A 27779-nucleotide genomic window follows, 5' to 3' on the forward strand; every position below is an offset into this window, starting at 1 on the left:
TCTCATATAAATACAGTTCCCACTTGTACTCCTTGACATTAAAGATAAGGAGGAAGGCTCAGACAAGAAAGGATGTGGCTAATCCAAAGCCATTAAATAATTTTGACACTGAAAGTCCCCAGAATTCAGTTAACACAAAAATAATTTAATATTTATCCTGGATAAGAATACAAGCCCTGCAGCTATTAGGAAGGCATGACCTACAACTGCTGCATTTAGCCTTTATCTCTCTGACCTGCTAACAGTGTTAGCCATAAAATGGGGAGTTAAAAAGACAGGAGTAGAGTTCATTTGGGTGCAGCCATTGGGAAGAATATATCAGCTTCTCCTCTGGAGTGAGGTGCCTGTTTGGAACTAAGAGCTAAGGCAAGATTGCGAATGAAAACATCTTTTCTGGAACAGAAATATGGAACAGTATATTAACCAAATTTCTTCCAAACAATACAATTCTTGGTTATATTAGGGACACTCACTGGATTCACACTGAGTCTGCATTTCTACTCCCTTTTTTCTCTTAATGCACTAAGCGGATTGCTTCAAAACATGGGTTTGGATTCAAAATAATATAATAAATTACTAAATTACAGAAAGCTCTGGTTTGCCTAAAGCTTTTTCTAGCAGTCATTAACATGACTCAAGTTTAAAGACATAGTTTGGCGCTGGTCTTTTCTCTGGTGACTCAGCAGTTTTTGAAAAATAACAGAAATAAATTTGTACCAAGGAAGACTGCTTTGTATTACCCAGTCACACAAATAATCCTATCTCAGCTGTATGCGAGGATCAAAGTGAGATAGCAGAAAGCAAACAAGTCAGGGAAAGGACTTACATCTTCTAACTACAAGGAGATAGTAAATGGAATTTCCTTCTAAACAGCTGGGACACTATTATAGTTTGCTTTTTCAAAGGGAGATACCTGTATGCATTTGAAGGGGAGCTGGAGTACTTTTTGACCTCTGAATCTGAGGCTTGGCTCTTTGTCTTGGCACTGCTGTTTAGTTACCTTGCTCTATTCCTGCTGCTTTGAAAATTTAGCTAAAGGATCACAGAATCAGAGACTGTTAGGGATCGGAAGGGACCTTTATTTTTTATGAACATTTATTTTTCACAATGCTTCTGCCATCTCTTTCTGGCTCCTCATGCATTGCAGGCAGGAGGAGAAATTACTTGGGAATAGTGGGGTTAGCCCCTGCCAGAACTTTATATCCTTTGCCTCTGAGGTGTAATTCACTCCCACAAAAGCATTAAGAGTTTCTGCTGCCTGCAAGCATATTTAGTTGTATTTTCACAGGTGTACTAACTCTTGAATTCCTGCATTCTTTCCTCCCCCTGTTATCCTAGGTTTCTCTTCTACAGCTCGTGTCAAAACTGCTGAGTTATGCATAATGATGTGAGGTCCTCCCTCCTGAAAAACTAGGTCATTGAGATGTAAAATGAGTCTCTCCTATGCTTTTCAAAACTGTACAGGATGCAAAAGTTCCACACAGTTACTTTACAATACTTGGTTACAGCACACAGGGTGGAAGTCTGCATTCGTTTTAGTCCTCACCTGCCTGTAGCACAGTCACACTCCCTTTTCTCTAACTCTTATTTGGGAGTAGCAGACTGTGCACAGCAGTAAAGCAGTTTTCTGGTAGCAACAGTAACATCAGTTGTAATATTTGGTTCATGAGAAATGTAGCCAGTAAGGAAATCCTTACTACCTTATTGTGATAGGGACTTAAAGACAAAAAGGATCCTTGAAGGCCTTATCTGACTAAATGTTAATAAATTTCAATATCTATATATAATATATGCTGAGAAATTCCTGGAACTCAGAATTTGTCAAACGTATTTCAGACTGTCACCATGATAGCAGAAGGAGCCTAAGACTAAAGGAAAATCTTATTTGAAGTAAATATTAGTGCCTTTTTGTGTCTTTTTCCTTATTATAATTCACACTGTCCTACTGACACACGCCAGCTATCTAATGCTCCAAGACAACAGTCAACCTGTATTCTACTTAACTGTAAGTAGTGAGGCAGTTAGAAACAGTGGTCCTGCTGATTTCAGTCTGGCTCAGCACTGCAAAACCTTTAAACATACGTAGTCTCAGAAACATTATTTTCTTGTATTTAAAGATCATTTAAGTTAGTAAACTGTGCGTTAAGTCTAACAGCATGTTGTAAATGATGAAGAATGCTTAGCAAATGAATAAACAACTTTAAACATCTGTAAGACCTACTGTACTTAAAACAAGATTCACGCTAATGTATATTTACAATGGCTTGTCTCTTTCTTGTATTTTTTAGAATAGATGATCTTTTGATCAATAGCAAGACTTGCAATGACAGAATTATCTTCACTCTAAATTGTCATCTGATTATGGCATGGGTCAGAACTTCTTCACCTACTAACATAAATATTAGTACATAACTCACTCTGTGAATGTTATGGGGGCTTTTCCTGTAAAGCTTATTAAATCATGTAACTTGAGAAGCATGATAACTGCTGACAGTACTGCCCTCTAATCAGAGATGGCAAATCCTCCACTTCTTTCACACAATTCAGCTTCTAAGAAAAACCTATTAATAGCAATATCATAATTGTTATATGATGTAATTGTATAGTCAATTTGTTTGTCAGTGACTGTTTTAAATACAATAAAAGAAACTCCAAGGGACCCCATAATATTTAGGTCTGAAATAACCTAACAAGAAGAAAACTTTCGTGCTAACTTCATAAATCTGTGATTCATTTATGCCTTGTAAAATGAGACACAGCATATTCAGGAATTTAAAAATAATTAATTGCAATGGGATATTCACAAAAATATATTGTACTTCCTTTTAATTTGGCCAAGTGTACAGTAGCTTTTATTTGCTACATTGATAGGACTTGCTCATGAATTCGCTTCTATTTTTATCATAACCAAAGTTGTTCTCTCTGCTCTGTGGCTGAGTGCTCAGCTGCAACATGTTTTGTCTTTTCTTAATAGTCAGTGAAGGCTTCTCCTTTTGTTTTCTTTATTTATGTGATTTGTTTAGCATAATTTTTTCCTTTACATCACTAACAACTAATTAAGTTGTCTGTTTCCCCATTGACAGCAGAGTCCTACACAATCCAAACTCTTCTGTGATCTTAACATCAGTTCCTTGTGCTCCATTCAGGGCTTGTCCTAAGCATCTGACTTGAGCATCTTGATTTAAGCATCTATTGTGAAAGAAACTGTCAGTTAAAGGAAGTTTTATGAAAGAATGTATTGTTTCATAACCTCTGATCTTTGGCTTCATCAAGCCTAAGAAAGGAAAATGATGAAAAATGACTGATAAAGGTAAATCTAAGCTATGTTTACAGCTCAGTATGCAGTTGTCTGCATTCACAATGCTTTTGACTCATTTACTTTTACTCCCACTCTGCAAGACATTAATAGCAACGTTGCTCGATGAATTGTGGTGCTGATCTGTGGCATCTCAAATTTCTACTGCAAGTTGAATCAACTGGAATGGTGCTCTAATTGATGCCTGTTACTCTCAAGAAATGGTCTACATATCAGGAGTCATCAACTGAAGTGCTGTGTTGTTGTTGTTCCTGTTCTAAAGGCAATAAAACTGGGTGAATAGGAAGAACAGAAAAAAATTGCATTCTTTATAAAGTTTTTGTGAAATTGCACAGGTTTGATCTAATTTTCGAGTGAATAAGTAGTATATCTCCATGCAGATGAATTTAGGACGAGATAAATGATAGACCTTTCTGGTTAAGATGTCATTTAAATTTGCAGTGAGGATCAGTGTCGAAGGATTCTGGCTTCAGTAATTTTCCACTTTTGCTGGGAGTCCAACTTTGCTGAAACAACACAAGATGCTTAAGTGCTCTGCAACTTCATGGAAAAGGTTGTGGTGTACAACATGGGAGACCTTGACTTACATTGCCACTCTTGTCAGCGTAAATTGACATGGAAAACAGTTTCTGAATCAGCACCCAAATGTCATGACTATGAGTATGTCTCAAGCTCTAACCATAAGGATATATATGTGTATATATAGATACGCTCTTACTGAGTGGAAAATCTCACAGTGAAACCTGTAAGTTGAGATTTAATTCTCATTTAAATACTTTTAAAATCTTGTTTTTATTCCAGTCTGTAATTAAACAAATGTCAAAGTCTCAAATGTTGCTACAAAATAGAGCTGGCAGCTTCTGCAAAGCTCTGATCTAGCATGCTCTGTTAACATCATTTGCAGAGAATGGATGGTTTGGCAGATAATAATTGCAGAATTGCTATGAACCATCATCTTTGTCTGCAGACTTTTCCAGGCTGATTCTCCCCATAATAAGCCATACAAATTTCAACCCTTAACCATACACCAGTCACTTGAGAACTGACAGTTCAGGATTTACAAACCAGGTTATATCCATAATACAAAACTGTACATATGCCCATTATGGACAATGCTATTTAACTACAATATAAGTTTTATATTTTCCAGCTAAGCATATATAAACACAGTTTAATTCTGTATTTCACAACATCCTTTATTACTCTGATTGATAGATACCATGACATGTGGAAACATATTACAGGTTCTAACTTGATTCAATTGAATCTGAGGAGGCCTAGTCAGGTTGAAAACTTATTATAGTTCTAATCCATTCAACTGTGGTATGTAACTTCTTGTTTTTAATCTCATAATTGGATCTTATAAATAAGGTAAATAGGATATAATATACAAATAGGATAAATATGTATTTTATATATATATATATATATATATATATATATGAAAACTGGTTACAGAATAAAGAAATAGATAAATAAGATAAATAGGATTAATGTTCAGGGTAAATCCACCCTGAATATTTTATTGGTAAGTAGACCTTTGCACAGAGGGTGCACCTTCTGGAAAGGTAGGACAGGAAATTCTTGGGGTGGGAGGGACCCCTTCAAGGAACAAATAGTCACACTTCAAAAGTGATGGAAAGAAACACACTCCTGGAAGTCCCAGAGGGGACTGTAGAGCTTTTTGTCGCCTGAGTGCAACCCTGGAGAAAATAGTTTTGTAAGGATATATGGGAGATAAAGGCGTGTTCATTTACAAACCTGATTTATTTCTATTTGATCTCTCTGGATTTCTTGTTATTTTACAAAGTTAAATGTATTGATTTAGGTTCTGATGAAATCTAATGTAAAGACTCTACCTGAAGTTCTTCCCCATCGTAAGTACTTCTGTCTTGCTTGTGTATGTCACACAGAGACCAAATATGCTGGCACCCAACCTCATAATAAAAAGCTTTCCCATATTAGACTGACCTTCATTGTGGATTACTGCCAGTGTAGCTAAGAAAAAAGGAGGAAGAAAATATTTGTATCCTTCCTTCTAATCAATTAATATGTCCACTCATTGGACAGTTACTAAAATCACTGTAGAAGTATCATAATTTGCACTACTGTTACATTTCTGAAGCAGTTAGTCACTGTTCTTCTTAAATTGCTTTAACTTCTCTTAGGTGACAAACTTGAGCTACCTGCAAATGAGGAAAAAAACCAAAAAACAACCTGTTCTGGAATGAAGTTATTTTTGGCTGCATGCTTAACAATCCTACCCAGACCTAAGCATTGGATATCACCATAAATTTATGTTCATACTTTTTTTTGTAATATTTAGTAACTTTTCTGCTAAAAAGTTATCATTCATCTTTAAATGCTTCAGTTGTATCATTGGAGCAAAACAGAGCAACACATAGAAGAGATACTATAGAAAAATAATACCACCGAAATTCTGGAAAGGACTTCATATCACAACATCTTTCAGTATATGCCTACAGTTTCAGATGAATTAGTTGGCTTTTGTGTGACTTGCAGTTCCAAAGTCCAGTAGCTAAAGAATTAATGCTCATATATGAGAGAGGTATAGCACTGTGACTGTATATAATTGGCATGTTGTATAAGAGGAGATAATGAACAAGATTCAGGAAACTAGGCCTTGGGAATTAAAGATGAAAAAACTGATTCAGGGACAAAGCCAATCATAATAAAATACTTGGTGGACTCTGAGTGGGGCTGAATGTTGACTGAAGGATTGGGCTATAAAACTAGCCTCAAAAATTGTCGTTAATTATGCATTTTCAGTGCCACATTTCAGATTTTAGTACTGAATTATTATGACTAGACACTAAATTATAATGCAGTGGACTGAGCTATCTATCACTAAAGAGACAGCTTCACAGTCAGAGGAAGACTGATACTATTCTGACAGACAATGGAAAAGTCCAGCATACTTGCCCTTAATGGGCTCAAAGTTTTCATTCTTACTCATTTTTTTACTGATATATCACAGAATCACAGAATGCCAGGGATTGGAAGGGACCTTGGAAGATCATCTAGTCCAATCCCCCTGCCGGAGCAGGAACACCCAGATGAGGTTACACAGGAAGGCGTCCAGGTGGGTTTGAATGTCTCCAGAGAAGGAGACTCCACAACCTCCCTGGGCAGCCTGTTACAGTGTTCTGTTACCCTTACCGAGAAGAAGTTTCTTCTCAAATTTAAGTGGAACCTCTTGTGTTCCAGTTTGAACCCATTACCCCTTGTCCTACCATTGGTTGTCACCGAACAACAAACTTTTGAATGGCTTCCTTTAAGTCTAACAAAAAATAATTCAAAAATATATTGACATTTTACTCTTAAGAGCAAAGAATGCCCAACAAGAATTCATAGTCCTTGATAAGTCCAAGGCCAAAGCAGAGTTAATGCCCCTACACAGTTACCTAGCATGAATTGCACACCCCTAAACTGTGGTGATTCACTTACGTCCTCTGTTAGTAGGGATCAGCATTTCTTATGTGTGTCACTGGAGGAAGGTTTAGGATCCTATGTTTCTTCTAAGAGTGTTAATAATTTTTTTTTTTGCTCAGATAATGTTTACATAAACCTTGGAGCATGTCAGAACTAAAGATGAAGAAGCTGCTAAAGGCCTAGGTCTGCCTCATCAAAACTTCTGTGATCACTGACAAGACCATTCAACCAGAAAAAGGAAATTACACTGTTGCTAAATACTACAAATATACTTAATAAAGACAAATTGAAGAAGCTGGAGTGAGAAAATTGAAAAGGTTGTGCTTTTAACTCATGTGTGTTTAAACCAACTCCTCATTCAGCCTATTCAGGACAATTTGCATGCACTCACCAACATTCCCATGAGTTGTGGAATAAAAAGTCTAAATTTTATGATCTGTCCTGTCTTCCTTTACTTTTATCACATATGCCTGAGAAATATAATTAAAAAAAAAAAAAAAAAGTACTTGCTTTTTATCTTCCTCTTCTAATGGACCTTACTTAGTTTAGCAGTCAAACATAACTAATGTCACTTTCAGCACACATGCTATTGGTCATCCTATTAGAATTGGAAGGTCACATTTTTTGACCCATCCAAGACAGGTGACATGAGCACATTAAGACAAGGTGCTTGTTGCAGAAATGAAGCTGTGCCACTTGCAGTAGAGTGCTGCATCCAGCTGTAGTTTATTGCAGCCCTGGGTCAAAGCAATGAGGCCGTCAAGAAATTGAATCAGCAGGCAGTGGGAAGAATTATATTTTTAAAAGACAGTGGTGGTTGTTGAGTTGGAAGAGAGAAGAAATTAGTCATTAGTTTTCCCACCTGTTCCTCTGCTAAATATTGGCATTAATTAGCTAGTTCAGAAATGCCAAGCAGCTGAGCACAGGAGGTTCAGTCTAAGTGGTTTAAAGTGCTGTCTGGAGGTTTATGATGTCGTTGCTTCAGTAAGACAGGAGCCTTTAATGGGAACACTCTAAAGCATGTTTAATGTTAAGTATGTCTCTCAGTCCCTACTCTTCACAATGAGAGGATTTCTTGTTGCATTATTGTTTGGGTTGGTTTGTTTCGTTTTTATTTAACCGGTTGTCAGATTCATGGTATTTAAGAACCACGCACTTTTTAAAATGAAATTTTATAGGAAGAGTATTAAAATATAAACTTCTCCTTTTTAACACTGGGAAAATTAAGAAAATAGTACCCACCTTTCCCCCTTGTAATTCCAAATACTTTTAGTTAGTATTGCCAGGAAAAGTTTTGTTTGTTTTTTTTTCTGTAATTGGTTTTTGTTTGTTTATTTTCTCTACCAATTATCATGAGCTGAATATCTGAAATAACAACTGTCTCTGATCTGACTCTTACTAGCTTACAACAGAACTCCCTCTGGCTGTTGATCTTCCAGTTTTACATTTGCTTTCAAGAAAGAGTGAAACTGAGCAACAGTCAGAACTATAGAGATAATTTATTTTCTTATTCCTGTCCCGAATTAAATAAATTTTTGACTGGTTGAAATGTCATTGTGACAACACAGATGGCAATCCACAATCCAAACAACTTGGATGAAATGCAAAAGAAAAGTTTAACAAGCTATATACTGTTCCTAACTTTCTAGCATTTTCTTTTTAACAGAAAAAACCCAGACCTAGAGTTTTTATTTCCACTGATGTAAATTGCCATAGTTTTGCATCAGCTATAAATGATCTCATTAAGTTATATGGGTGGACAGACACTCAATATTAGTAACTTCAGAGACTGATGGACTCCATTGTCCCTATTCAAACGTGCAAAGCAGTTGTTTGGTTGAGATGACTGGTGGATCTAGTGCTGCTCTTGAGATAACTACAGGAGAGTAGCTTTGTTTTGCCATCTCTCTGTTGTTGTCAGCTTCAAGTGTGCTGCTAACAAATGCCTCAGACTGAGACATGAATAAAAAGCAACTAGATATTAGTGAACAAGGAGGGGAGGAAAAGGGCAATCAACTATAAGCCATAGCTTTTTTTTCCATTCTGTGCTATAAGTGGCAAATTTGGATTTGTCCTTCTAAGAAATGCAGGAAATTATTATTTTTTCTGTTTGTGTTTCCTGTTTTTGTTTTTGTTTTTTCATTGGTTGTTGGTTCTTTGGGGATGCTTTGGCCAAATATGAAAAAAATTTGCTTCTGCCCCCTTTGATTTACCTTTAGGAATGGTCGTACTGTCCTACAAACAGGATAGCTGAAATTGGCCTTTGGTCATCAGGTGCATTGTTATTTAAGGAAGAACCAGAAGCTTGTCATTTTCTGCAAAAATATCCTGCCCCCACTGGTTTAATTTCTCCTGGCAGTAAATGATAATAGGAAATAAGCTATTGGGGTAATCATTATCAGGATTCATGCTGCTGCTTTCAATTTCTTTTAAGTTTTTGAGTTTTTTATATTTTTCCCCCAGAACACCACATAGTCTGCCTAACAATTATTTTATATTTGCTGCAGTGTGGGACATGTTCATCAATGCTTCAATTAGATGTGCAAACCTATAATTACAGCCTCCACAGCCAGAAAAATGTGAAGTTTCATTTGTGATGATGAATATGCAGCCCTTTTAAAAAGTTTTTCAGTGTATTATTAGAAAGTGAAGGAGAAAAAGAAACAGAGGGGGATTTGTCTGACATTTTCACTAGGGAAATGGCAGTTATATTGAGATGCTTTTGTCCCTTTGAGTAGCAAAACATCAAAGACTTTATACCTTTTCTTCAATGTATAGGATGTGAGTACAGAGACTACATGTAATATACTTAAGATAACTTTAAAGAACATACCATTTATACAGATGAAAAGAATATTAACAGCATTGAGATGTGCATTTTTATGCTTTTGTAAAGAAAATAGGAGCATGCCCCTGTGTAAGAGCACATTCTAGCCTTTGGCTACAATTAGGAAGGAGTTTTTATGTATTGAGTATGCCCAGTCTTGGGGCGCACCGTAGAGTTTCATCATACTCAAGTGAGCAGTCTAAGGGAAGAACCACACTTCAGAGCGCTCTGGTCTCCTGCTTTCACTTTCAGCTTGGAGCTTCCCTCCAAGGAGGCCACACCATGTTTCTGCCACTCACTGTTGCATCCTTGATTTTAGCCAGCTGGGAGCTACTGCAAAATCTTTGTGCTTCTCTGTCTGATATGATTGTACTGAAATTACTCCTGTTGTACAGCAGGATAAGAGATCCTTTTAAACCTCAATCACTGTTTGCTGCTCTTGTTCTGATCTTTCACAACCAGGTGATAAAAGTACAGAGATGATAGGTTGTCCCTGTCCCTCACAGGCCCAAGCTACTGCAGAGAATCAGGACCATCTTGGTCTGCCTGCCTTCTTTTTCTATATCTGTGCTAGGTATAACTCCAGTGACTACTGTTTTCTGTAGCCACTGGTATCCAGCAGCAAGCGGTACATCTTGCCCATTTCTTGTTTGACACATTAATTTCAGAAATCCTACATAAGTTGTTTCAAGGACAGTGCTGTCTAAATGTTTTTTTAAGTCTTCTTTGGCTAAAGAAAAATAAGTACTGAATGTGCACATCTAAGCTGAAGTTAAAATCAGGTAGTGGAAAAGGTCTGCAACAAAACGTGTCTGTGTGGTAAATGGTACTGATTCTCCAAAGATGTTCACAATTCAAAACAGCTAGGCCCAAGTGACTCCCACGCTATATTCAGTTGGCCTCTGCTAAATATGATTTGTAAGTTCCTGCTGTTTGAGATGTAATGGAGAGCATGTGGCATTGAGAGGATAATAAACAAGAGGCAATGGAAGATTAAGGTTACTGAGTAAAAAGTCATTGTCAACTAGATTTGTGACAGAAAAGGTACTGTTGATAAATAAATGGCAGGACTATATCTCAGTGAGTGGATAGGACCATTCACAGGGTGGACCTCACTTAATTCTTATTCATAAATTCAGAGTTGTTGAAAGTCAAGCAGAGACAGACCTTGCAAAGGAAATTACAAGTGAAAAAGGTTCTCTATAAAATAGGAAAAAAAGTGGAGTTGCAATGTGTTAAAAGTGGGTATTGTCTGGAAGATAATATGGGTCTGGCTCAAAAATTAGATGAATACTTCATCTCAGTTTTCAATAAAGAGGACTCTATAACACAGGGACAAAGGCAGGATGGCTAATGGGAATGACTATATAAAAATGCAAATTACAATAGCTAAGGTGAAATGAAACTCAGTTGGCTGTGTTGGAGTCAGGAAGACTGGGTAATCTTTATCAGAGATACTGAATAATTGACAGATGAAAACTGAGTTCAGTAGCACCAATTCTTATTAAATGTATCAACAGGTTTCATACTTAATGAGTAAAGAACAGTAAAATTAATAGCTGCAGTTAGGAGACAGATAAAATGTAAGAAGGTAACAATAAACACATTAGGTTTGATAAAATGTAAGAATTTGGAAGGAAGCATGAAGGAAATAACCTATTTGACTACAGCTATTGAAAGATATAGTGATTTACCAAAAGTGGATTTTATCCAACGAGTCTGGCATTTTCCTTCAAATTTATATCTTCGTCTTAATGACGTTCTCAATATTGGAGTTTGGCATAAAAAATAAAAATATTTTCATAAATAATCAACTCATTTTAATAGAATTTGCTTTAGGCATGGCCAACATTAATGATCAACCTTATTTTATTGTCATAAACATATCACACTGTTCAACTGTACTTTTCAACTGACATTTTCCTCTTTCCACTACTGCCTTCACCACTTCAACATGGATTTTAAGCTCGCAGCAAAACTATGAGGGTGAGAAATACCATCTTAATTTTGAAGATAGCAGTTGAACCACCACAGGGTGAAGGAAGAGAACCAACAAGAGAATTTGTGGATGAGGCAGGGTTTGAAACAAGGCCCCACTCTTCTTCTTCTCCCCTAAATCCTCCCTTGTGTTTTAGTTTTCACAAAGCATGACAAAGTAAACAGTCCCTCTCAGTACCTTTTTTATTTTCTCCCAGTACCTTTTTTATTTCCAAATTGGAAATTTCAAAATATCCATATTTGTTGCATTTGTTCTTTGATGTGGCAACACTGCAGTTCTTTCATGCCAGAAGTCCCTGTAGATATGTAACCAGCTTCAAAATAACTCAAGTACTAGGCACAGAGCAGCCAAAGTAATACAGCACTGATTCAAACCTCACCTGAGAAGTTGGATAAAATTTGAATACACTAGTATTCTAATTATTTCTAAAGTATCTGTGTAGAGGAAGACTGATTTCACCCAAAATGAGATTTTCACAGATAATCTTAAAGGCTCGTTTCACGATCCTTTTGGGTACAACTGAGGCTTTACTTTTCCACAGATGAATCTGTTCTACCAGAAGTCAACAACTACACTGCAGTTGCTAATAAATGGCTGTTTATTTCAATGAAACATTAAGCTCTTCCCTTTCTTTGGTGGCCATTTGGTGTTCCTGACTTACGGAAACCATCTTTCATTGGGTCTCTCTCTGTCTACCCAAGCATTAAAACCACACATGCCACCAAAACTAAAACACATTAATCATATGCAAAGTGCTCTTGACTGCAGTCGTGTCTGGTTTCAATCAATCATTTTCAGGTGACAACAAGGTTGAGATCGCTGATCCCAAATTTCTTCCTTAGAAATGTACCGTAACTCCTTTCCAACTGCATTCCAAAACCACAACATTTTGAAGCTTTTATAAGTCCTGACAAACAAATGAGAATATAAAGTTTGAAATCAGAAAGAACATCAGCTGTTAGACAGAATTCAGAGCAGGAAAGTTGTTCTCCTGCATCCCTTCCAAAAGTGTGGTGCAGTTGGTGAGGGAAAGAAGATAGTCATTAGCAAACTTCTGCATCTTCCTCCTCTGAAACCTCAAATAAATATCATATTTGCTGCTAGCACATCGTGCTGGTGTTACTAGTGGAAGACTGAAGACCTAAGAGGACATATGGGGCTACACTGGCTAGAATAGAATTGTGGAATAGCTTTTAAAATAGTCCTTTGATATTACAAGAAGATTCAAAATCCAAGTTTAAACAGTCTTTCTGCCATACTAGTGACTTATTACTAAAGTAAATTACATCTTACCATTGCTTATCAGAGGCTAAAATTTACAGTTGGCCTTGGCTTGTTGGCATATGCCACACTATGTTTAGGATGGATTGTAATTTTACCTTTAGTGAATTTTTAACTGAAAAAGATGTTCAGTATATATAGTTCAGTGCTGTCATTTTCAAGCTGCAATGACCTTTTGAGTCTGAAATGATTTTATATCAAAGGACTTGCAAATGGACTCGATTATGCCTTACACACCCAGCATTTTGGATTTATGCCAGGAAAGAGCCAAGGTTTCTGAAATTATAAATCTGTATCTTGGTCTTTAAATGCCAAATAGAATGCACAGTCAGAAACCTGATTCTTCAGACCAATAGAATGTTTGCCATTGAGTTTAATCATCCCCAAATTTAATCCTCTATAATATCAGCTTCCTGTTTTATGACTACATATCCCAGGCTAACCACACATTCATACAGCAATGTTGTGTTCTATGAATATTGTTCTGTGCTGTAAATTTTTCAGTTTTGAAATTATTTCCCCACTATCTGACAGAGAAGAAAGCAAGCAGAGGAAGGAGAGAGAGAGAGTGCCACTCTATCAAGTGGAGATGTGTTCTCATAGAATTCAGATTACCTTCTCTTCTGTCATAATTAGATTTACAGGACTAACAGGTAGCTGTACAGCACACATTTATCATATTCTCAAAGTCAATTTTCATAGTTCTTTCACTCACTCATACTGTAAAGTTCACATTTAACTTTTAATTAAATTTACAGAATATAAGATTGAGTAAAAGTTACATTTATCAGTTTAATTTTGGAATGCTTACTGAATATACATTATGACTCTGTGATTCAATTGAATTTCATTTGCTAAAGATTTTTTTTTTTTTCCCTACAACTACTTAGACTCCTATGACATCCTGATTTCTTCAAAAAGAGGTTTGATTTTATTAGCAGTAAATGGTCTCCATTCAGGCTGCAAAATATGTGCTAAGTTGTTTGGTTTTTTTTTTTTTTTTTTTTTTTGCAGGCTATGCATTTTTTTCTGTGTGTCTGCTCCCTTGTGGACCTCTATTGGTAGTAAGTTTATCCTACTGCAATGAACAACACATTTGACATTTTCAATAACTGTCACGTTCATCAATAACAGATTCCAGTTTTCTCATGACATGTACTGATGGAACCAATAAAATTAGTTATAACTAATAAGTGTAGAGAATTAAACATGTAAATGTCAACATATTACTAAAATATTTGTAAATTATTTTATATTTGTATTTACTGTGTCAGTGTATGGGAGCTTAGATGTTTATTAACTAAATGAATTAAAAATGCAGGGTTAATGATGTGCAATGAAGTAGCAGAGTTTATTTCTGTGTGCTCTGCAAGGGGATACCTGAGCTAGTTCTGGGTGGCAGTCCTCAGCAATAAAGGGAGAAGAGCTGTGCTAGAATGTTGTTTTCCATGGGTTCACAGTTTCTGAGGTTTCTCGAAGTACTGAATTAGTTCACTTCATGTTGTATTACACTGTATCCACACTTCATCTTTGGAGACCAGCAGTAGCTTTGTCTATCTTTGTCATTTCCTTTACTAGTAGGCATACCTAAGGTAAACAGAAGATAATAACAATGAACAATAACTCTATCTCGTTTTGCTCTCCATGGAAACAGGTACAATTGCTGAAAATTGCCAATATTTTGACATCACTTTCATCTTTAATGGGGTTCTGAGTCTCAGTATGAAGGTTTCTTCTGCAATCCACTAAGAATACAGAATCTGCAGTACGCTTCCAGCCAAAAGAGAAGGAGAAAGGGGAAGAGGAACAAAGAAAAGGGAGAGGAGAGGAGAGGAGAGGAGAGGAGAGGAGAGGAGAGGAGAGGAGAGGAGAGGAGAGGAGAGGAGAGGAGAGGAGAGGAGAGGAGAGGAGAGGAGAGGAGAGGAGAGGAGAGGAGAGGAGAGGAGAGGAGAGGAGAGGAGAGGAGAGGAGAGGAGAGGAGAGGAGAGGAGAGGAGAGGAGAGGAGAGGAGGGGAGAGGAGGGGAGAGGAGGGGAGAGGAGGGGAGAGGAGGGGAGAGGAGGGGAGAGGAGGGGAGAGGAGGGGAGAGGAGGGGAGAGGAGGGGAGAGGAGGGGAGAGGAGGGGAGAGGAGAGGAGAGGAGGGGAGAGGAGAGGAGAGGAGAGGGAGAGGAGAGGAGAGGAGAGGAGAGGAGAGGAGAGGAGAGGAGAGGAGAGGAGAGGAGAGGAGAGGAGAGGAGAGGAGAGGAGAGGAGAGGAGAGGAGAGGAGAGGAGAGGAGAGGAGAGGAGAGGAGAGGAGAGGAGAGGAGAGGAGAGGAGAGGAGAGGAGAGGAGAGGAGAGGAGAGGAGAGGAGAGGAGAGGAGAGGAGAGGAGAGGAGAGGAGAGGAGAGGAGAGGAGAGGAGAGGAGAGGAGAGGAGAGGAGAGGAGGAGGAGAGGAGAGGAGAGGAGAGGAGAGGAGGGGAGAGGAGGGGAGAGGAGGGGAGAGGAGGGGAGAGGAGGGGAGAGGAGGGGAGAGGAGGGGAGAGGAGGGGAGAGGAGGAGAGGAGGGGAGAGGAGGGGAGAGGAGGGGAGAGGAGGGGAGAGGAGGGGAGAGGAGGGGAGAGGAGGGGAGAGGAGGGGAGAGGAGGGGAGAGGAGGGGAGAGGAGAGGAGAGGAGAGGAGAGGAGAGGAGAGGAGAGGAGAGGAGAGGAGAGGAGAGGAGAGGAGAGGAGAGGAGAGGAGAGGAGAGGAGAGGAGAGGAGAGGAGAGGAGAGGAGAGGAGAGGAGAGGAGAGGAGAGGAGAGGAGAGGAGAGGAGAGGAGAGGAGAGGAGAGGAGAGGAGAGGAGAGGAGAGGAGAGGATCTTTGCATTTACATAGATTAAAGTCTCTTAACAGGCTTATGATCTTTACCTTCCTTCTTTATCAAGGACATCATTGGTTTTCTCAGCACCCTTGTAGGCAGACTGTTGGGTCTCATGGGCACATACAGCTTGACTTCACTCAGATAATCCCAGACTCAACCCTCATTTGCTGCTGGTAATTCTCATCCTCCTTTAACCTCTTCTCTATGGACAGTGGCCTGGGAAACATTGATGAAGGAGACTGAGGCAAACAATGCAATGAATACCTCAGGACTATCTGTATCTGCTATCACAAAGTCCCCCACCCCATTCCCTTGTGCAGCCTTTTACTACTCATGTAGCAACAGAAGATCCTGTTTTTGCCCTTGAAATCCAAGGTGACTGGCATCTCCCAGGGAGCCTTGGTTTCCCTAAAGTCACCTTTACATGTCTGAATTCGGCTGTCCTTAGTCTGCATGTTGCATTCTCCCCCAAGTGGTGTGGTAGTGAGCTGGAGACCTGTTGGGGAGAATGGTAATCCCAGGGCAGCAGCTGAACCTACATGTGTGGTGGGGAGAGACTTTTAGATGATGTGTCAGGAGGGTGAAGCTGAGAATACAAGAGGGAGATTTTCAGGGAAGTACTGAAAAGAGCAAGAACAAAAAAAACAAAACAAAACAAAACAAAACAAAACAAAACAAAACACTGACAAGACATGTAAATAAAGAATTTTTCTTGCTGGTGGATGAAATTGTGTCAAATTCTGTGAGAAATTATTTGACTACAGCTAAGTTTGATATAAGGGATAAGGAAATAAAAATGTGTTTACAAGCCCTTTTCTCTTTTTGTTACATTTTACTAGGTCTCTGTTTTTAAAAGACTAGTCATTCTACAATCTCTCATAAAAACTTGACAGGACTTTGAGTAAGAAAATGTTCTTGTCTCAAGGGATCTTACTAAAGGAGAACAGATGCATCTTAAAATAGTGCCTGAATGGGGAACCCAACACGCTTGCTGTTTGAGAATAATTATTTTTCTCTGAATTTCTTAGAAGTTTGTGCCAAGATTGTTGGCAACAAACAGCCTGAGTTAGAGATGTGTTCCATTTCTGTCTAATTAACTCTTAAATATTGTTTGTCCTGATGTAAGAATCCATCATCATCATGTTCTCTAAATATTAAAAGCAATCTGATCCTCCTTGCTTTTCATCTGTTGAAAAGTAAATTTCATTAGCTTATCACACTGAGCGTTACCACATTTATTTATACAAAGAGACCCATATTTTCCTAAATGCTACTCCATGTAATGAATGGAGGAGAGTTAGAGGAGTGCATATGATCATATCATACCAATGCTTGAAAAGAGAGATTCCAGGATCACATATTCTATGTTTTCACACATGTATGTATGTTTCCAGTATTTTGTACAGAATTTGTTTAAAATATCACCAAGTAGTGATCCATTGGTTAACACCCATTTACCCACTATATCGATGTTGCTATGGGACTGCCACTACTGGCTGCTGAACTATGTTTATAGCTATTCTCGGCTAATATCTTCTCATGTAGATACACACAATCTAAAGGAATAAGGAATATTTCTTTAAGAGTGGGCCTGTTAAAGGTGGATTGTCAAAGTATTTCTGTTGAGGTGTTAATGCAATGTGAATTATGTATTCCTAGAAATTCAGTTTGACATTTAAGGCATCTGGGAATATACTGTTATTATGGTAGGTAATATATTCTAATATAGTATAAGGTTGTTAATCTTTCTTCAACAATTTTCAGATTTAAGTGTTTATATTTACACATTTGTATATACATCTGTATATAGAAATATATATGCCATCTATTTTCATTTAATTCCTTATTTACTTGGAGACATTAGCCATCTACAAATTCTATGAAGAAATCTTATTAAAAAAATAATATGTATTATAATATGTGTATTCCATTAGAAGGTGTTTCTTATCTTGGTGGTACCATTCAAGTCCTTGGACCTTATAGTCATTAACTCCTTAGAAAGTCATTGCTAAATCTGACTTCTATGTGTTTCAGAAAATGAACTTCCTTGTAGGGGTATGACATATTTTTTAAATTATTATTTTTTTCTAAGTTGTTTTTTTTTTAATAAAGATCAATTTGATCCCAGAGCCTGCATTCTAAACAGAGGAGGACTGAGTCATTGTAACTCAACTGCAACAGCAGAAAATTCTGCTTTATTTAAGGTTGTGAAAATAGTTGAGGTAAAGAAAACAAAAGACCGTCCATCTGATCTACATTCTTAAAGAAATAGAAAATAGAAATAGAAAAGAAACAAAGTAGAAGTGTATGTCTTCTCTTGCTATGTCTCCTCTAGCTTTTAGGAACTTCTTCAGCTATGTTTCATAAATACGGACTTTCACAATGTTTTCAAAAATGTATATTTTTATCTCATCTTATTCTCTGCAAAACCCATGGAAATGACTTTTGCAATAAGACAACTGCCCACAGCAAACAAATACTGCAGAGATTCTTGATGGGATATTTTCCCCTTTGGTGGGAAACTGATGTCTGTTATCCTCTGTAAATACTGAAATTGAGATCTTCTAAAACTACTTGTCCAAGCTTCCTACAGATTGCTTGGGGTCATGACAGATTTTCAGTTCTACGCAAGTATGCAAAAAACACCACAGTCAAGCCGTAATAACAGATCTAAATAATGATAGCTTCCACCAACAAGACGGAAAGGAAAATGTGTAGTTGAGCGAAGTCAACAGGCACCGGCAGAAATAATTTTTTAGGATAGTAGCAACTTTTCCAGTCATTCAGAGCTGTTTTTTTGCTGATGATCCGTTTCAAGCAATGAATGATGTCATCCCAGGACAACTATTATGTGGTATTTGATGGTACCAGCCCCCAAACTCACCCTTGTAATTTAGCTGGGTCTGCACACTGACTTTTCCGAGACAACTCTTTGAGAAACCAAATGACTTTCTCTTAACTTCCATCTTATCTGAGTGTTCTGTATCTCTAAAAGCTCAAACTAACTATGGTTTCTAGGAACTCTAGAAAAATAATTTCTTATTATTGTTGTGCCAAAAAAAAAATATTATTCGTTCTTAGAAAACTGAAAAGAGTTAAAAGGAAAAAAAGTAACAAGGTTATAAGAACTTCAAATATACCTATAAGATATACATTAAAATAATCTCCCAAAATGTGATTTAGCTTTTTGATGAGACAGTTCTTAGCTGAAATACTTAAAAAATCTGCTCAGGATCTGGGTATTCAAAATCCCACTGAAGATTCTGTTCCTGCCTCTAAGACTGTTCAACTGTTTGTTTCTGTGACAGGCTTGGCAACTCTGTTTCAACCCTGTTCCTATACAGGTTAATAATGTCTTTTCTGAGGAAGTGGCTTGTCACCCATTTGCTTGCATGCCTTGTGTGCAAGTAAATCTTCAAAGTGTGTGAGACTACCACTTTATTTTACTTGGAAATTTAGGGAAAAAAAAAAAATGTAATTTGGAATCGATCTGGATTTTTGTAAGATGAAAAAAAAAAAAAAATCCCAAAAAACACCTGATCAATATATGCTGGGTGAACTCTTTCAAAATAGTTCTCACATCAAACATGAACTTCTGGAAAATATTATTTCTTTGGGTCATTCCTCAATATATTTGTCTCTAATAAAAGGGCTGTCTCTAATAAAAAAGACTGTGAGTCTTCTCATACCTTACATTTGAAATTTTGATAGTTTTATATAATGAAAGTTCCATATAAATATATTTGTGTATTTTCATAGAAACCACAGAAAATATAAAAATAACTAATGAGGTTCACTCAGCTTTTGGTGTCCCCATCTGTTACCCACAATTTTGCCAGATATTCAAGGCTTGCACCAACACATTTATGATATTTATTTTCTACTACACTCTTATATTTTAATAGAATAGGAGAGTTATTTGTCAGCTAGCAGTTGTGAAGTGGTGTGTCCTCTCTATCTTGTATTTATTGTTTTCACAAAATCAAATTAAAAATAATTTTAAAAGGGAAAAAAAACCCAAAACAAGCAAAACCCTTTCAAAATCTTTAACTTTGTTCCTCTATGCAACAGGAAAATGTCTGAATTTTGGTAAGTCACATAGGATGGGAACACATTTTTTTCCTATACTGCACATGGCTGCATTTGTGTGTGTTTTATAACCTGCAGCCAAAATACATCATAAAAGGGGCCATGAATGACTTGGCTATCACACTGAAACAAGACAATGTCAGTACATGCAAATACCATGTCCTGCTCTACTTGGATTGTACCAACTTCTTCCAGATACCTGAGAGACCTGCCTCTTTTTACACATTGACAACATTTGTACTGCTCATCACACCAATAAAATCTATTAATTTCAAATCTACTAATTTCTAACATGGATGCATCCTCCTTTGAAGCATAAAATTATGGCTTTGAGTCTAGTTTAATATATTAGAGAAAAAGCCAAACTTTTTATAAGTTTTGTATAATGCTGTCTTTGTTTCTGCTTAATAAAATATGGAACACTTCTGTATTAAAAAGCTCAATCATCTACTTTATCAGTGAGGAGTGATTAAATTATGTCTTGGAAAGTCACAGAAGTGTTGTATGAGTAAAATATACATACACTTAGTAATTACAGTCTGGTGTATAACTCAGCACTTCCCCATCATTTCCTAAAAGGAGTAATTTGGTTAATAAGCCTTTTTGTTGTTGTTGTTTTGTTTCTTGTTTACTTATTTTATTTTGCTGCTTGTTTATTGGATTTTTGAGGGACTCATATTGTCATAACTGAGCAATGAGGTTTTACTGCTTCTAATCAATACACACTAGTTTTCCTTAAGATTCTAGATAAGACCAAATCATTTGCATCCAACAGACATGTTGCTGTCGAGCCCTATCTGTGAATTACTCACTACTTTAAAAAAACCCACTATATTTATGGGGCTGCAAAAGGGTTTGTAGGTAGGATCAATTAAATCATACAGCAGAAACAGGCTGGCTGGAGGAATATGGTCTGGGCAAAGGCAGTTCCTAAGCACCTTGACAGGTCATCATTTACTCATTTGTACACTCTTCAGGCTTCAATTTACTTTGCAAGTTAACCTTTGCTTAAGTGCCTAATTCGTTAAGTCGGTATTATTCAACAGGAAGAATTTTTCCTATTACCTGTGAACACTGAAAAGTCTGACACTGAACCTTAAGATCAGTAAGAACATTAGAGGTTTTTTTGTTTGTTTTGGTTTGGCGATATTTTTTTAATAGCAGATGCCATTTCAAATAGCTGTAGAGCAAGATTTTTAAGCTCCTCGACATATGTTCTTTCTCACTAGAAAAAAATACAATTAAAAATTGAAGAGAAGAAATGAATCATCCATTATTGCTTTCAGTTTTACTTGATTTCTGGTCAAGATAACAAAAAGTACTGATAGGCAGCCATAGGGAAAGTAGAAACTGATACTTTTATCATCTGGCTAAATAATATCTTTGGGAGGGCTACAATATTTCCCTCAACAAATTTATTCAAAATGCAGAGTGATGATGACAAGTTTCAAAGCACCCTTCATTTTTCCTGCTAGTGGTACTTCCCGACAGGGGAATGAGAAGAGAAAGCTAAAAGACAAGCAAGCACAGGCTTTATTACTGTGTTCTGAAATGTATTAGTGATAATTGGGTTTATTTCAGCTATTCAGATCATTTCCCTTACGGTACACTAGTGGAACATATCTTTCCATTTAGTTCGATTCAGACTGAACCAAGTTTGCACCCTTTGAATTTGTTCTACAAAGTAAAGCAAAGCAAACTGTGGATATGTATATATGTATCAACATACATATGGAAAGTAAGATCATGCTTCAAAATAGAAAAACAATGTAGCTATCCCTCATGAGGATAATTGACAACATCATTTTTGGGTTTGACTAGCTACAGTTTTCTATATGTTATTTGTTAAATTATTTTTAATCTGAAAATAGCTGTGGCTGGAGTTATACTTTTTTCCATCCTGTTATTTCTGAGTATAGCTGCTTTCACTACTCTTCACCTAAAATAACAAGAGTTTAGGTAAATTGTTCATTTTGTTCTTGTGAACTTTTAGAATAGTTGCCCAATGAAAGTAATATGTTTGCTTTTAACAAGTTCCTTTCATCCATGGTTGGGCTCTTCTCTGTTTGATTTCTGTGCACACTTAAGCTATAAAAAAGCTCTTACATTTTCTAAAATTCCCACATGTCCAAATTCCAGCTTTTTGGGTAATAGATTTCAAGCTGAAGCAGCATTTATCTGTAATTTCACAACCTAGTTATAAAAGCATTCTGATTAAGAAAGAAAAAAAAAAAAAGCCAAATAAAGCACTCAACAATACTTTTATCTAATAATGGATATACAGACATGAGCAATTAAAATAAAATTTACTGAAAGAAGCATAGCTATATGAAATACTCGTCTCATTTGTGTTTAGGGAATGTATGGAAAACAGGTCATAGCTTTGAAAGGGCAACCGTCCTATCATCTCCTTAAAGTGGACGTACTAAATAAAAGTTGCCAAAGCACTTCCAATCTCTGAAGCTGCAGCATGAACACCTCAATACAGGGAAAGCAAAGCTCTTTAAAAAGGAGCCTCCCACTCCAGCAGATTTTGGGCTCCACCTCCGCTGGGCTGTAGCCCCCAATATGCAGTTTTCCCATTGCACTCTCCAAGCACATCCATGCAATAATCTGTGAACGACGCCACAAAAAAAAAAAAAAAAAAAAATAAAATAAAATAAAATTTATTTCTCATACCATAAAAAATGGGTTGTTGGGAAGATTAGAAACACATGAGAAATTTGTGATGTAGGTAAATCATGGGCTTTGTTTTTATAGATTATTTTTTTAACATTAAAAATCCCTCCTGCTATGCAAAAGGTATTAAAGTTCTTTCCAGTTATCTGGACTGAGCATGCTCTTAATGGTGCATGACTCATGACACATAAAATGTACAAAGGAAATGCATGCACTTAAAACTTAGCCTTGATTTTTGCTATTAAAGCATATTTAATCTGGAGCCCCACTTCGTAAGATCTGAATTTTGTCAAATGAAAGCCATCAGGGTTATGAATAAAATTTCCTGTAAATTTTTCTTATGCTATTTGAATGATGTAAAATCTAAGGTAGATAGAAGCTAATTGAATATGGCTGATGTTAAGAATTTCAGTTTGAATTTCCTATGGAAGTTTCAAAACAGGTTATGAAATCCATGTTTATAGATATTAACTCTCTTACGTAAGAGAACAAAACTATAAGGTATAAGATATCTGAGGTGATAAAATCTGAGAGAATAGATTATAAAAGCAATTTGACAGAAATACACAATAATTACTAGTTTTTAAACATGTACAGAAAGAAAAAAATACCCAAAACTCTAGAAGCAGTGGGCTGCAGATTCATCTGATCAGGGATTAGAAAAAAAAATAACTACTGCTGGATGTGACTCACTGGGTATGCCTATTGTTTTTTGTAAACAGTGACATTTTAAAAGCATACGGCGTTCTGATTCTTACTGCATGACAGCTACTGAACTTAAAAAGGTGATTGTAATGCTAGTCTTAACTGTACAGTAAATCAAGAAATCTAAGGAAACTAATATTTTTGTTTGAAAAAAAAATGGATACAAATTAAAAAGGAAATACTTGAAATGTTCAAACAAAAAGAATCTGGATGATATAAATTATAATCTCCAAGACTGAAATAAAGCAGAAAAAAAATATGCATTATTCTTAATGGAGAATATTTTATATTATACTGAGTATATTTCTGATGAAGTTATAAAAGGAAGTGATAATACTTGGGCAAAGCGTCATACAGACAAAGGAAACTAAATGTAGAGTGTATTCAAGCATCCTAAAAATGATCATCCATTTTGAATCATTCTGTGAAACCCTGCCATGAACAAAGCCATACAAAGAATGTTTGATTACATGACAGAAGGGAGGGGAGTGAGAAGGGAAGCTGGAGAGAATGTTTTTCCAGCTTTCATGGTAAACCTATGAAACATGTAGTTGCTGAATAGCTGTAAAGGATCCAGCAAGGGTCGAATACTTACCATGTTCAGAGAAAGTAAAAGGCTATTTGTGAACAAAGGCACGAAAATGAAAAATGCCTGGAAGAAAAGATCAACAAAAAGACTTAGATAAAAAATTGAACCAATGGGGTACCAAAAGATAGCAAGAGATATTTAAAGCAAAGTATTCTTCTTCTGTCATCCGGTCGATATAGAAGGGGAAGCTGCAGGAAGACCCGAAATTTGCAGCAGGAGGACATTTTGCAGTCAGCTTCTAGGGACTTATTTATATCAGGTCCCCAGGCCAGGCTTCAAAGCAGATAATGAATTTGCCCACATTCTTCTCCCTTACTCACTCTTTTCCTAGGGAACACGTACTCAGGGGAATTCTTAGCCCCTTGTGGCCCAGCCTCACAGGTCAGCTTAGTTATGGATGTTCTGCCAGTCACAAAGAGACTCTGCAAGCAGGTTCTAAACAACTCGAGACTGTGTAGCAGTTGTTTGTTGTTTAACGCAGTAGCTAGCTGGGATTTAAGCATGCCAGTAGGTGGGGCATTAATAAGCTCAACTAATGCAGTGAGACAGGTGATGAGACTGAGCTGGCCAGGCAGGGTTGATTTCCATTGCTCCGTGGAGTGGGTTGATCCTGCATGTTACTGACTTGCTCTTTTTTTCTTTGGGATTTGCATCTTTTTATGTTAGTATCTTCCTTGTGAATCCTTCACCTGCTAACAATTTCTGACTCAGCAACTGCACTTCTGTGGTTTTGCTTTTCTTACATTCCATGGCTTAGCTCATGTACTCTCATATCTTTTTCCCAATAAACATTTTTTTCCAATAAAATTGAACCAATGACATATGACCATGCTTTAACAAAATGAGTTTTGGAGCACAGACAGTTGAACTCATGAGATGAAGGTTACAGCCAGGAACAGTGCTTCATTCCCACATCTGTCCCCACACTGCTGTGAGATCACTGGGGCTCTATCATGAAAGGCTTCAGCAGTATTGAAGTTAGGACTATGATTATCCTCTTAACAAGCTTGATTCTTTTACATAAAAACATTTTACAATATTTTCATTCCTTTGGTTGTCATATTATCAATAGTCTGTGAGTTCTTTATTTCTCTTACATTTTATGGAAGTTAGCTGTGAAGGTCTAAGATATAAATACATACATAACAGGTTTTCACACTTAGCATATCGTGTGATTGACAGAAAATGATTCGTTCATCATTCATTTTGGCAAACTTTTCTGACTTACAAATGTGATAGAGAATTGGAACTGAATGTGGAGATACCTGGGCAGACTTTGTAGTGCTGTTGAAAAACTATGGTTTCTAATGGAAACCAAACAGAACTCTGTGAACCTGACTCCCTGTGCTGTCATAACGAAGTCCATAAAATTGCACAAGCATAAATTCAACTCATAAGGGTAGAGAATCCACCTCTGTGGATTCTACTATATTTTTCTTTATGTCCTAAATATGAAATATTATTATTATGTCCTAAATATGAAATATTTATATGTATGTTTTATATTTATATCTGAAATATGAGGAAAGAGGTACAAATGGAGACCATGCGGATAAGAGTAATAAAAGTCACGTGAAGCGCCGGTGAACATAAACTCTCAGGTTCTGCATGTCTCTCATCTTGAGCTGAAATTATTCATTTCCTTTGTATGAAATAATGTTGCAGCTATTTTTTTTTTTTTGAATAGGTAGAAAGGTCTGTATATACAAAAGGAATGTAAGCAGTGTATCTGTGCATTCATATCAACTCTAGAATTTCTCAGTCTTGAGCTGTAAGTCGTATATTAACATTTACATAGGTAAGGTTCAGTTAAATAAATAAGACTTTTAAGGAGAATTTTATTCCCACCTTTCAATATCAGAGTGAGGGGGATTAGGAAGCAGTTACAAACTACAATGTTCATAAATTACTGTAGACAGTCTGCTCACAAAATAATAAAAAATTTATTTTCTGTTTTCACATGCAACTGTGCAGTTGCATTCTACTTTTTGTTTTAGTTTATTTACATCTGATTTGAAGAAGGAACTGGACAAATTGTCTTAGAAACAGTGACTTTTAAATCATACTCTTCATCACAGAAAACTTTGAGCTGGTTTCTTGAGAGTTTTCATCTGTGCATATGTTTTTCTCCATTGAAAAGCTTAGTATAGGCCTATCTTAAAGTAGCTTATTTTAATTTCATGTCCTAAAGAACTAGATACTTGTAGTTTTCTAAAAAAATTCAACACTTATCAAATAAATTTATAATACACTTATCAGAAAACAGTTTTCTAAAAAATAATTTAGACATGTGAGTACTCACAGAATTCATTAGTAGAATCTATTAAAATACCAAAGATTTATCTTTTTTAAAAAGGATAACATAATTAATGAAAAGTTAGTTCTCAGAGAAAAAAAAAAAAAGTCTGTTTAAATAGTTGATTTTTGCTAATGACTAATAGATCTTTCTGAGCTAACCTATGGCTTAGCAGTAGATCATTTATCACAAATGTGAAAAGTGATAACACACTTTTCCATTTCCTTACCATGACTGAATATTGAAGTATTATTCAGTTTACTGTTCCATGTAGTGTAACATTTTTATTCAGTGGTCTGTAAGTTGTTCTACTTAAAATTCTACGTATTTCAAAAACTATGAGATTTCGGTTACTTAGAGGATAGGAAAAAGGACTTTGCTGTTGGTGCCACATTAGCAATTTAAGAGCGAAAATATTGAGCATTATCCATATCATCACATTCTAAGAGGGAGTAAGATATTGCTCAAACAGCAACTCTAAGTTATCCCAACAACTAGTGTGGATCTTTCTCATCCCTCTATTCCTTCAGAAATCAAATCAATCAAGCATAAAAGGAATTTCTGGAGAAGTCAGCTGGAAAGTTTTCTCCTTTTCTGTTACTGCATCTATTTTTGACAGGCACCTCAAAAATTTGTGGATTTTTGTTTGTTTGTTTTTTTAAAGATATGCAGTATCTCTGAAACTAGAATCACAGCATTTAAAATGCAGAGCACATCAATGTTGCAGCAAAGTTGTTATTGTTGTATGAAAGAAATCTTTCAAATGTATATTTGAACAAGCCTAAACACATGACTTTGCATATTTTTATAAATACAGTGCCATACTCATTTAAGAGCTTTTTCTATAATGCTACCAATAATGATGAAAGGATATTCAAAGCTTAGAAGCTAACAAAGAAGTCTATTATACAAATTTTGAAAAATGTACCTATCATCATTGAAACACAATACTGAAGAAAAGTCAATGGAACTCTCACTTAGTAATTTTATAACACATTGAACTTCAAGGTCTTAATTCTGAACACTTTCTTGCTGATTAGAGATGTTCTACACTCTGTTCCACTTCAGTGGTTGCTGACCTTAGTCCTGAGTTAAAGCCAAGCCATTGCATGATTCTTGCTGGATGAACAAGTCCTTAAGCCTGAACTAAGCTGGCTGCTTGTTGTCTCTTTTTGGTATGGTGCAAATGCTTCTGGCCAAAACGGTGTTCTTCACTGTGCTCACCCAATGAACAGAGCTATCTTGATGTCTGTGTTTAAGGCAAATCTGGAGAAACTTACTCTAGGAAGAATGAGGCTAGATTCTACCTGAACTTCATAAACATTGCTAAAATCTTTGCCCTGTTTTTACAGTGACATGAAGGGGCAACATAATGCAGTGGATGTTTAAGAGAACGATATCATACAAAATAAGAACAATATGGGTTATTCATTGTCAAAATAACACTAACAGGAGAAGAATATGTACTTGTTGCTTATTGGAAAACAGAAAAATTGCCCTTACTTGGTCAAGGACATTGTAACTTTCTTGCCTGTGTTTACTCATTTCTGTGAGCCTTGGAACAGCAATTTCCTATGACGGATCATCATGCAGACAATTTTGCATCAATCTGGACAACATGACTCACAGAAAGTACAAAAAAATGCTCCCAAGCAACATCCATTAGTGAGGATTTTGTTAAACTTATTTATTGTCCCTCTTT

The sequence above is a fragment of the Streptopelia decaocto genome (genome assembly GCF_964273445.1).
Source record: "Streptopelia decaocto genome assembly, chromosome: 1".
NCBI classification, from domain to species: domain Eukaryota; kingdom Metazoa; phylum Chordata; class Aves; order Columbiformes; family Columbidae; genus Streptopelia; species Streptopelia decaocto.